We start from the raw sequence: 9,361 nt of genomic DNA on the forward strand, positions 1-9,361 counted from the left end.
CCAAACACACTCCAAACTTCTCTGTCCTTTAAACTTCTATCTATTCTTCCATAGAGGAGTGTGGCGCAGTGGTTAAAGCTACAGCCTCAGCACCCTGAGGTTGTGGGTTCAAACCCACATTGCTCATTGTGGCTCTGGGAAAGCCACTTAAGGGCAAATTCTATAAGAAGCGCCCAAAAGTTAGGCGCCTACTTAGGCACTGTTCAGCGCAATTCAAGTAAAATTGGGTGCTGTTTAGTGAATCGCGCTGAGCGGCACCTATTTGGGCACCTATTTTGAAGGCGCCCAACTCTAGGCACAACTAAAAGTTAGGCGCCCATGCGAGCGCTTAAGCACGCTTAACATCAGCTATTCTGTAAGAAGGCGCCTAACACATAGCCACGCCCATGCCTAACATGCATAGCGCCTATTTTTTTGAAGGCCGCCTAAATTTTTAGAGGCGCCTTCTTACAGAATCGCGCTTTCTTGATAGGCACCCATGTTTCAATCAGTGCTGATTAAAAAGCCTAATCGAACCTGTTATTCGATTTAGATAGGCGCCTATCTAGTTGGGCGCCCCCGAAATAGGTGCCTAACTTTAGGCGCTGGTTACAGAATTTGGGCCTTAATCCCCCCATTGCCCCAGGTACATTAGATAGATTGTGAGCACATCAGGACAGACAGGGAAACATGCTTGAGTACCTGAATAAACTCATGTAAACCGTTCTGAGCTCCCCTGGGAGAACGGTATAGAAAATTGAATAAATAAATAAATAAAATAAATATACTCTCCCCATAGATACAAATATAGATATTATACTACTCACATATGCAAACATCTCACATATATTACCAGTCACTACACACATGCCATACAACACTCACTCAACCACTTGCCCTCCTATATAACCCCTGCCACCGTACTGAGATACACTTTACCATTTGTATTCCTACTGAGTTCCCCACACCGAAATACCTGAGTCTCTACATGAAGGAAGAGGAGATACACCATTGTCTCATACTGCAAATGAGCAGGATAAACTTTGTGTTATTTGCTGCTGTGCAGGTAATACTTAGGAAACCTCTAAGAAGAACATAAGAACATAAGAAGTTGCCTCCGCTGAGGCAGACCAGAGGTCCATCTCGCCCAGCGGTCCGCTGCCTGAATAGTGGTCTCTGACTAATTTCATAATTTACCTCTAATCCTGTCCCTATAACCTTACCTCTACTCCTATCTGTACCCTTCAATCCCTTTGTCCTCTAGGAACCTGTCCAGACCTTCTTTGAAGCCCTGTAGCGTACTTCTGCCTATCAAATCCTCCGGTAGCGCGTTCCATGTATCCACCACCCTCTGGGTGAAAAAGAACTTTCTGGCGTTTGTTCTAAACCTTTCCCCTTTCAATTTCTCCGAGTGCCCCCTTGTACTTGTGGTTCCCCTTAGTTTGAAAAATCTGTCCCTGTCTACTTTTTCTATGCCCTTCATGATCTTGAAGGTTTCTATCATGTCTCCCCTGAGTCGTCGCTTTTCCAGGGAGAAAAGCCCCAGCTTTTTCAGTCTGTCAGTATATGAGAGGTCTCCCATACCCTTTATTAGCTTAGTTGCTCTTCTCTGGACTCTCTCAAGTACCGCCATGTCTTTCTTGAGGTACGGCGACCAGTACTGGACACAGTACTCCAGGTGCGGGCGCACCATTGCACGATACAGTGGCAGGATGACTTCCTTCGTCCTGGTTGTGATACCTTTCTTAATGATACCCAACATTTTGTTTGCTTTCCTTGAGGCTGTGGCGCACTGCGCCGACGCCTTCAATGTTGTGTCCACCATTACTCCCAGGTCTCTTATAGATATAAACCATTCACTCATAAGGCAAATAAGTTTTTGATTGTTCCCCAAATAAAACAAATACATCCTTTTAAAGAAGTTCAATGAAGTTGTAATGGAGGTAAGTGATGAGCCGCTGCCAACCCACCTGTAGAAAAACACCTTAGTAAACGCAGTTGGATTTACGAGTTATATCCAGTCAGCCCTTTACAGAACAACTACTTTTCTCCGAGATTCTACTGTAAATAGACAAGGTCATTTATAACAGATTTTCCAAATCATCTAAAAGAGGAGCACCTTCCAAGTTAATCTTGCCTATAGAATGAATGGTTGAAACAATGCCTTGCACAGAGGGTCATGATGCTTCCAACACAATAGATTTTGAAATGCCAGCACTCTGGTTTCTTGTCCTGGGAACTAATGCTTCCACTCTCAAAAGCAATTTACTGCATCTCTGATAACCTGGAAGAGAGCCAGAAGTTAAAATCGGATTCTGTTGCTACATCAACAAAAGTACCTGAGCATCCCCTTCCTAAACTCCAAAAGCTTTTGTAAATAAACTGTGCAAATACCTCTTCGTGCAGCTGCACAAACATTGAATGTTATTCTCTCATCATTTCTTTCGACAGATGCTTCTGTGTTTTGATAAAATGAGCCCACCGAGAATTAAAGGAGCTGAAGCTCTATTGATAGCTTAGAAAATTTGTCGCCTTTGGGAATTTTTCCTATGGCAACTGCTTTTGCTTCTTTAAATTGTCTTTCGGGAGCATCCTACCTTATTGCAAGTGATTATGCTGATGAAGGACAGCTTACTTGCTTTCATTTCAAATACAATTTCCATATTTATGACTAGGCCCATTGAAAATGTAAATACACAGTCTTGTTAGGTGCTATTCACTAAACTTGTCCTATAAAAACTACTATACAGTACATACTTATATTTGCAATTATCAGCATCCGATTAGAATCAATGCCACTGCTATGTTTATCTTAATCCATGGTTTATCAATGGGTGGACTAATCACAACCAATTCTTTTAACTTAATACAGTCATACCTTAAGTCATCAAACTCGTTAAACGGTTCCTCAGATGGCTGCCTTGAGCTGAATATCATTTGTGCACTCAATTCTTCAGCCCAAATCTTCATAGGTCCATGTGTTCATAAATTCAACTTTTTTCACGTCTACTGTTTCAAAAACATTTTCAATTAGTTGTTTATAATATAATATCCAAATGCTTCAGCAAAGAGTCACTTATCTTTTCATTAAAGCTATAATAAGGATTACCCCTCCCGACAGGAGGGTTGAGGTTCCTCACATAATTATAAATCTACAAAAATAGTTGTCCATTTTATAAATTAGACTAATTCAAGAGAACTACTACAAGACAAAGCTAACATTCATTGCTCAAACTATCTGTTACTTCAGTTACACTACTGCGGCTTTGATTTCCTTATTGCTTGTCAGCGTCTAACGTCAGTTCCTCCCATTTAAAAAATGTCATAATGACATAACTAAAGCTGATTGGAGATTAACTCAGCCAATAGAATTTCCTCATTCAAACCTTCCAGAGTTAAGGTCTTTAAACGGAATATTCATTGTTGTTCTTTTACATTTAAGATGTATTTAACATTATAACCTTCCCACCCTACTTGAACTGTATCTAAAATGCGCCATTTAATATTTTGCAAAGTATGACCCATCTTTTTCTAATGATTAACTATCAGAGCTGTGTCAGTGCATGTGCCTGGTAGCACTATAGAAATAATAAATTGTTGTTATTGTTGTATAAACTCTGGATTTATGTTCTGTGAGGCGCACCTTAATAGATCTATAGTTGTCACATGGACATTGTATCATATAAATCACCTTAGTCGTATCACAAGATGTTACTATTCGGGCTCATATTATTTCTTGCATTTTTGGATAATGCCAAATTCCACCAGTCATAGACAGAGAGCACCATTGACAATCTCCATGGATACCATGGTATCCATTTACATGCGCTTGTTCAGAAAATTTAGACATAGAATTCATTTCCCCAATATTCAAGGTCCTCTGGTATGCAAATAATGGGGTAAATATTTGTACATAAATGAGACGTGCATCCTTTTCTTTCTAATTTTGTTGTAGAAGCAACTCTCGATGAGCACATTTTGTTCTCAGATATGCAGATTTAATGACTTTTTGAGGATGCCCCCATTGTGTAAATCTCTTCCATAAATCCTTAGCATGTTTATAGCAAACCTCCTTGAGACTTGTTTCACAAAGTCAAGAAACAGGAGGAAAGCTTTGGAACAAGGCTTGTAGCAGCCATGCATATAAATAGAACTGGACTTTCGATTAGCTGTGCAGTTGATTGGTTAATTTACCCTCTCGTTTATTTGTGGATGCAATTGAAATCCAGATGAAGTGCCGTAGCTACAGTAGTAGTTAGAGCCCCTGGTGAGGACAGGTTTTCATAGGCAATCTGCTGGTATCATTGTTATTTCCCAGGAAACACAGTTTCTAAGCAATCAAAGAACACTGAGTGATATTATTTGTAGATTCCTAAGTTTTCAGAAAACGGCAATTGGCGCCAACCGGTCGTTGTCTCACTCTGCAAATGAGCAGGGTGAACTTTGTGTTGTTTGCTGCTGTGCAGGTAGTACTTTGGAAATTTCTGATATAGACCAGGGTAAGATGAAGATGAAGAAAGCCACAGCATGATGGCCGAATCATTGGTTCTACCTACTGTGACAAACCCAAGGCCGTTTCGGGTTTTTGCCCATAACAAACCTGAATCCGTCCCGGGTTTTGCCCCAAGGATCAGGAGAAAACACACTGAGCCTAGGTGTAGGAGAGCTGACCAGGTGGCCGGACAATTAATAGATCTAGCTGACTACTGCTCAGACAATGATATGGAGTCAGAAGAGGCAGGGCAGGAAAAGGTTAGGCAGGAAAGCTGTACCCAGTGCAAACCTGTTTCTGCCACTGTCAGAAGTTTGATACTGTTTGAGCAACCTGTGCCTAGCAGAATTAGGACTAGAAAGAAGCCTGCCTGTAATAATAGGAAGCAGGCTGGTGTGTGGAAAACCCTTCCCCCACCTATTCAGAGGGGGAGTGGCTCTCCACAGGATAAAACGTGGCTCCTCAGAACAGGAAGGGGAGGGAGGCAAACAGGAGAGAGGAAACCTGGGGACAGTCAGTCACTCTCACTCCAGCCGGAGGAGTCTGATATTACAGACTGGCCTATGGTAGAGGCAGAGGAGTTGTCTCCTACCTGGAATCCTTGGGAGAAGCTGGAGGAGGAAGCCATGGAGGTGCAGGAAAGCTGGGTAGGAACTGAGACCCATCCAATAGCCATGGAAACACAGTGAGCATAAGAGTTGGGTTTTTGCTGTTTATACCTCTGAGATGCCATCTAACTGTACTCCTTCTTTGAAGTTAGGATTTCTCCTTGAGAGCTAAATTTGGAGGCTTCATTTAAAGCAGTGAAGTGGGGGTTACCATCAAACATGTGAATGGCAATTATGTTGCCTTCCCTCTCAGATGTGCATAGTAACTGCAGCAGCATTTCCAAGGGAAAATATGCATGGTATACTCAGTAAAACCATGTCTACCTGCTGCACTGCACAGTCTGTTGTAAGTTGGCCCAGGCGCCAATCAAAGCGGTTTACATATTACATACAAGTACTTATTTTGTACCTGGAGCAATGGAAAGTATGATCAGTAGGTTTTACAGTGGTTTTCTGTTCATTAAGAAACTAAGTACTGCTGACCTTGTTTTGTATGAACTGTGTGTAAAGCCGGTAAAAGTATAACTGCTCTGGTGAAGAGGACTGTGTTACTTATCTTGTTAAAGTCCAGAAGCAGAGGACTGTACTCAATTCAGTGCTGACCAAACTTGAACATCCTGAGAGTATTGTTGGAACCTTTTCTTTTGTTATAATTCCATGAAATATAAGTTTATCCTGAACTGCAAGGCTGAAGCCTGTATTTTGGATTATTTTGCCAGTGGCTGAAATAAAGCTATGTTGTTTTGCCATTTCTGACTTAGACTCTTTACCTTGCATGCTCATGAGGCAGATACCGTGCCTGAATTAAGATCTGAAGGATCCCTTGGTAGTAAGGGACACGCTGGATCTGAGGTTTTGGTCATGTCCCCGTGGGCTCGCTGCGCCTTACAGGAGCGCGGGTGTGACACTACCCAGATGTGCCAAAACCCAGACAACTGCAACAATCTGGCCATTGCTTGACTAGAGCAAAAGTCAGATAGAAGGGACAACTTAAATAAAAGCTGTAACATAATGACATTCAATCTTAGTCCCGGAAACACAATGAGCCAGGCAAAACTACGAGGGGGTGCTGAAAAGTTCTCAGCCCATCCAACCAACTGCCTAAATTCTGAGCAATTATTTTGCCACTGTAGCTGAAAAGAGAGTTATCTTATCTCATTAAGTGCCAATTTGCAGAAACAAAATTCTATGTTTGACATTGTTTCAGATCATTGATTGAACCATATCTATATCAATCTCTTCTTGGTTGGGCTGAGAACTTTATAGCACTCGTTTAATAGTATGAAGAGTTTCGGTCTTTGGTAACCAGAGCTGAGATTGTGATGTCATAATGCCTCATTCCACTAATAAGAGTCAACTTCATCAGTGATGTCACAATGGCTTGATTGTCCTATACTTGGCTCACTTTTTATCATGCACTTTTTATTACATACAAGGGAGTGCTGAACAGTTCTCAGCCCAACCAACTAACTTCCTAAACTCTGAGCCTCCTTCCCTCACTATGCTGCTGTCTGAAAACGCTAGTATTCGCTATATTTAAGCAGGAAAGTGGCACATTAATGCGGGTGACCTATTCTAGAACTGCTCTTCATGTGTCTATGGGAATAATAGCTTAGTAAATGAGACCCGCAGTGTTCCTTAGGCCTTAATCTAAAAGCAACAATTTTGAAGTGAAGGTGACATACTGTAATTGTCACAAATAAGTGTTCGTTCTCTATCATGCAGTTGTCTTGTTTCTTTTAGAAGAGTTCTATATTTTCTGATTCATTGCTCGATAATGTAATCCCATACCCAGTGGCGTACCTAGGGTATGTGGCACCCGGGGCCCATCATTTTTTGACACCCCCCCCCCCCCATGTAAAATTTTTTTTTTTTTTTTTTTTGCAATAACCATGAAATGGAATAAATGGTCAGAATAGAAACAGGCAGTGAAAATTTTCTTTTATTGAACCTCATTTATGTAACCATTATTCCAAACATAACATAACATAAATTATGTCTGAATTGTCATGACATCAGAAGTACATATGGAGTAGTTGCAGGTGATGCTTGGGACAGTTCTGATTATGTTAGTTTGGTTTTATGTGTTTTTTGAATAGAAGGGTTTTTATTTCTTTTTTTAAGGTTTTGTAGTTTGTGGTCGAGGTCAATAGGTTGTAGAGTTGGGGGTCAAGTGTTGCAGCTCGAATGGCTAGGAGGTTGTCGAACAGTTTTTTTCTTTTGACGTTTTTGGTTGGAGGGTATGTGAATGGTGCGTGAGTTCTCCTATGTCTGTTTGAAGTGGATTGAATTATTTAGCTGAAGAAATTAGTTACCCCCCCATTCCACACACATTAATTCTCTTCCATTTTTGTTCCCATTATAAAAAAACACTGATAAGTTCCCAGGAAAAAAATACATTAAAATAAGAAGTGAAAACAAAGGCCCCTACAGATGAGAACATAACATAAGAATAGCCTAACTGGGTCACACCAATGGTCCATCATGCCCAGTAGCCCATTCTCATGGTAGCCAATAGTGCTGCCCGATTCAGAGAAAAATATTTCATTCGATTCGATTCACCCTGTTGAATCGATTTTTCGATTAGATTCACTGTTAATGACACCGCTTTTTAAGTTTAAACAAAGTATAACAATAAATTTCACAACAACAATAAATTTCACAAAGTACTTAAAAAAAAAAATCACATTTTTCCATTAAAGCAGTTCTGGAGACATTTGCTTGAACAGTCTTTTTTCCCAGTCCATAAGCAAGCAATATGAAAAAGATTTCCTTAATTATCTACTCAAACATTTTTGCTATTTACTTTCATTGTACCTAGACTATTATTCAGTAGAAAAAATTTAGTTTGTTCAATCAAGCAGAACATTCACTCATAGAAGTCCAATGTCCACACAGGATTTGATTGAACAAACCAAATTTTTTCTACTGAATAATAGTTTAGGTATACTGAATAGCAAAAATGTTAAAGCCACACAGAAAAGCAGTAAAAGTCAATAGGTTCTCCAAGTGAGAACAACCTGATGTCTCAGCACTTGAGGAAAAGACCACGTAATAATGTTTATAAGATAAATCATATAAATGATTATACTGAAGCAGGGTGTCCTCAGCGTGAGAGGTAAGCGAGAGGAGAGAATTCTCCAGTGCTTTACACAATAAGGCTCCTCTGCCTGCAGTGCACACCATCATAGGACACCTCAGGTGTGCTCAAATTAATCAATGTGATAAATTAAACAGTGATAAACAATTGGTCAATCACAAGAGTGCAAGATCAAACAGGTTGTTCCCACTCAGAGAACCTATTGACTTTACTGCTTTTCTGTGTGAGTAGATAATTAAGCAAATTTCTGATAGCCTACAGAACTGATTCTCACCTTCCATCCCCAGCCCCCAAGACTTACCAGACCCCCCCTGCCGATGCATTTACTTACTGCCTGAACTGGATATTAAATCGTGGGGAAGAGAGGAGAAATGCGGGGAAAGAGCCAGCCAAAACTAGTATTTGTTGCTGCTGAGTGCACCAATCCAGGGCAAGCAGACGCTTCCCCCATGTCTTAATAACAGACAATGGACTTTTCCTCCAGGAATTTGTCCAAACCTTTCTTAAAACCAGCTACGCTATCTACTTTTAACATAACTTCTGGCCACTTCATTTTTAAGCTTAGATCTTTCCTTCCAAACAGAGACCTTGCTAGATGTCAAATACAGCACAAGGTAACTTCACATGGACTTAACTGTGCAGGAAATGAATCTCCTCATACACCCACCATATAGTGCAAAAATGTGCAAAGGTCTGTTTTTTTCTTTCGATCACTACATAGCCTAATGCCACACAAGCAGCGCTGTTACAAACATATTCTGAAGGTCAATGCTAAGGTTGACAAAGTTTCCTTCCTTGGACCAGAAGGAGATACTGACAAACCACTGGAAGAGATTCTAAAACAACTACCCAGAAATAACACCCAAAGACCCACTCAGTGTGTGAACCAGTTGAGTGGAGTGAACTAACTGGGGGTGGAAATGGGCCCAGAGTTTGCTCAGCAGAATTTCCCAGACTACCTCTTCCTCTCAACACACTGACATGCTACCACCACCACCAACACTAGGAACACCTCACCGAGTATGCCAGCAATGCTTATAAACTTTATAAAACACATTATTATATTTTCTTATAAAGCATATATTTTAACTGAACTCAGCCTTGCCATTCACAAAAATAGAAAAGTTCCCATTTCAAGCTGTCTCATGTACACTTTTCAAATCTAACATATTGTAATCACAA

Source organism: Geotrypetes seraphini, chromosome 11 (genome assembly GCF_902459505.1).
Source record: "Geotrypetes seraphini chromosome 11, aGeoSer1.1, whole genome shotgun sequence".
NCBI classification, from domain to species: domain Eukaryota; kingdom Metazoa; phylum Chordata; class Amphibia; order Gymnophiona; family Dermophiidae; genus Geotrypetes; species Geotrypetes seraphini.